We start from the raw sequence: 3,896 nt of genomic DNA, 5'->3' as shown, positions 1-3,896 counted from the left end.
TCATGTCATCATGTTTCTTCTTTCCTTTGGTGGTCACATCATTTGCTTTGGAAAGACCCACATATTCTAATTTCTCCCTTTCCTTCGATTCCTCCTCGATTCGAAGATGTTTTTGGATTTTCCTCTAAAGAGAAGTCCTCAGAACTGTGCAACAATTTCTTTCTGTAGCCTTTCCAAGAAGGTGGTAATTTTGCAATAATTGCACCAACTTGAAAGGTCTCGGGGATGTATATTTTTACTGCTTTTATTTTATTCACAAGGACTTGCAATTCATGCACTTGGGGAAGAATGGGCTTAGAGTATATGAATTTAAAATCAAAATATTTAGAAATTAAGAACTTCTTCGTACCTTCCTCTTCAGCCTTGAATTTGAATTCGAGTGCTTTCGGAATTTGTGTTGCCGACGGATTATCCGTATAGAGGTCATAGAGACGATCAGATAGTGTGTTCAAAATATGTCCACGACATAGCAGTTTGTCCTCCTTACGTTTCATGCGCTCCTTCTTTACTTCTTCAGAATCATTTTCGGTTGGTTCAGGAATTGGTGTTAAGTCGAGATCCAAGACATAATGAACCTTCAAGGTAGTTAGTAGGAATGTCATCTTGTCTTGCTATCTGGTGTAGTTAGTTCCATCAAAACGATCCAATTTGACAAGATCCTGGTTCTTAACTTTGATGCTTGAAACTGCAGCGTCGAAAGCCATTAAAGAATAAATACTTTTAAAATTGTTAGAAATATCGGAAAGATCAAAAGGATCCAGGCTGAATCTTGAATGTAGTCACTTTCCTTAAAAGTATTTCAAGCACTCTCTTAATTGTCTTAGAGTTTGGAAAGCAAGAATACCCAGGATAATGTCAGCCTTACTCGAGTCTGCACAAGACCGGTGAAGAACTCGAATGCAAGGAAGAGTGTTTGGAATAATGAAGAGGATTTTTTATTTTGTGTGTTTCATTTTGGATTCATAAATGTGTATTTATAGGTCATGCATGTGTTGTTTCATAAGTTTGCAACTCTTGATGAAACAACACCTTTTCACCATATATTGCAATGATTCATCTATAATGACACAAGGCACCCCTTCAAGAAATCTTGTACATTTGAATTAAAAAAAACAAATTTATGCAACAACCAAAAATCTATTCTCATTTTTGTCACATTAGAATACACTATGATAATTATTATTTTATAATTTCCAACATTCTATTCTATTTTTTTTTGCTAGCTTTTGGTGTTAAAAGGCTTATAATTTTGAGTTTTTAAAGGGTTTAAGTACTTTTTTTTATTGTTTAAAAGCTTCTAAAGCTGAGTTTTTTTTTGCAGGTGTCTTTGAAATTGAGTTTTTCCATATGGCTCTAATGGTGTTCTTTTTTTGTGGTAAGTTGGAGGTAAGTTGTTGATTAATCCATTTCATCACTCACTTATTATGGTTAGTTAGCACTAATGTTTGAATAATTTTGGTTTTGTTTGTGCCATTCAACTTTAGAGTTTTATGACATTTTGATATCTTTCATGTGCTGTTTTGTGTTTTTGAGGTGCTTGACTTATCGTGGGGTTATATATAATTAAAAAGGAAATGTTTCAACATATCCTTTATTTTTTTTATATATATGCATGTAAATCCCCCGATATCTTTCAATGTCAAAGCTTTTAATTTTTTAGGTATCTTGAGGTACTTCAGATTCTGTAGATTAAGCCTTTGAAGATGTATCTTCCATGCACTGTTTTGTTAAATTTCTGACCAACAAGGTACTTGGATTAGCACATGCTTCTCACCATTTGTGTTCCATTTTCCTTTTCATCCATGTTGATAAGTATTTTATTAGAAACCATTTGAATTTTCACTAGAAGATTGTACCTTTTTTCCTAAGTGAATGATTTGTTCTTGGTTTTTATTTTTTCAGTGTGTTTTATGAACTGATATTAATCTTATGTCTCAATAACTTGCTTACTCGGTTGTATTTTTATAGATCCAGTTTTTTATGGCGGGTGATTATCATAAAAGCATGCCACAGTTGCTTTTGATCAAAGGCTTTCTGCCACAAAAATTGAAATAGGGGAGTTAGGGTCCAACATGATGCAACTTAATGAAACAAAATGAAAATTATTGAGGCTATTAAAGTTAAAGAGTCTGAGATGAAAATCATTTAACATGACCTCTTTCAATATCTCTTTATACTTTTTCCTTACGCCTAATATGTGATGAATGATTTAACCTTTTTAATATCAGATGTCTGTAGAGCGTCTACATATAGTAGCATCTTTTCTAAAGATCGATATCGTAGCGGTGAAGCTGAATTTTACGCTGAGAGGTGAGAATGCCAAGACTTAAGCTGGTTTGAGCAAGGGTTGATGTTGAAGCCAAACTCTAAATAGCTAATTCTCAGTATTGGATGCTTGGTGAACCTCTTGACAAGTTGAAGCCAAACTCTAAATAGCTAATTCTCAGTATTGGATTTTTGGTTATCAATTCAATTTATTTTTCTTTTTTAAAAAGAATTCTAAGAATACAATATCTAATGGGCAATTCTATGGTGAAGTTTCCATTTTAACTTCATTGGTGCAGTTACAATTCTGGCCAATCAAAAAGCAGTATTATCTTAGAATTTTCCAATTTTGACTTAGTCATGCCACGTAGGATTATATAGTGCATATCATTATTGTGTACCTTTGTGTACCTCATAGATCAAAGATCAAGTACAGCATAATTTCATACATCACACACACATAATCTATTTCACTTTAGTATCACAATCAAACGAATAATATATACATATTTAATGTTTAAAGCTGGCATATATATACAGTGGTTATATATAACATTTTGACGTGAAATTGAAAATAGTTTATGCAAATATTTTAACTACAGTGGTTATATATATGCTATGCTACAGTGGTTATTTTAACTATTCTAAAATATTTTATAAACATAATATTTGTATGCTAAAGTAAAAATAATTGTAAAATATATATGTCACATATTATATTTTTTAAGATATATGTAACATATTAATTTGTCCAAACTAAATTAGACATTATACTTTAATTGAATTTCTTAAAAAAATAATTAACAAATATGATATATCATGTTATTTTTTAATTTAAAAATATAACATTTATTTATTTTAAAAATAATGATTATTTATTTTCTAAAAAATTATTTTTTTAAAAATGCAATTTTTTTAATTTAAAAAATAAATTATTTACATTATTTATTTTTTATATAAAAATGTCTTTTTTTTTAATTTAAAAACTATGTGTGAACAATGTCAAGAATTCAAATAATGATGTCTGACTATGTGTAAATCATGTCAGGGATGCACTGATGATGTCCGACTATGTGTTAACCATGTCAGACAATCAGCTGATGATGTTCGAATATGTGTGAACTATGTCAGGAATGCACCAATGATGTTCGACTATATGTGTACCAAGTTAGATAGTCAATTGTTGATGTCCGACTATGTGTGAACCATGTTAGGGATGAACTGATGATGTCCAACTATGTGAGAACCATGTCAGGGATGCACTGATGATGTCCGACTATGTGTGAACCATGTTAGACAATCAACTGATGATGTCCGACTATGTGTGAACGATATCAGGGATACACTGATGCTGGTAAACTATGTGTGAACAATGTCAGACAGTCAACCGATGATGTCTGACTATGTGTGAACCATAGAAGATAGTCAACTATTTGTAAACCATGTCTGGAATGCATTGAAGATAATCGATGATGTGTGAATCATGTCAGGGATGCATTAAAGATGGTTGACAATGTGTCAATCATGTCAGATAGTCAACTGATGATGGTGAACTATGTGTGAACCATAATAGAGATGCATTGAAGATGTTCAACTACATATGAACAATGTCAGACAATCAACTGATGATG

This window comes from Vicia villosa, unplaced genomic scaffold (genome assembly GCF_029867415.1).
Source record: "Vicia villosa cultivar HV-30 ecotype Madison, WI unplaced genomic scaffold, Vvil1.0 ctg.001323F_1_1, whole genome shotgun sequence".
In the NCBI taxonomy this organism is placed as follows: domain Eukaryota; kingdom Viridiplantae; phylum Streptophyta; class Magnoliopsida; order Fabales; family Fabaceae; genus Vicia; species Vicia villosa.
This window is presented reverse-complemented; position numbering follows the sequence as displayed.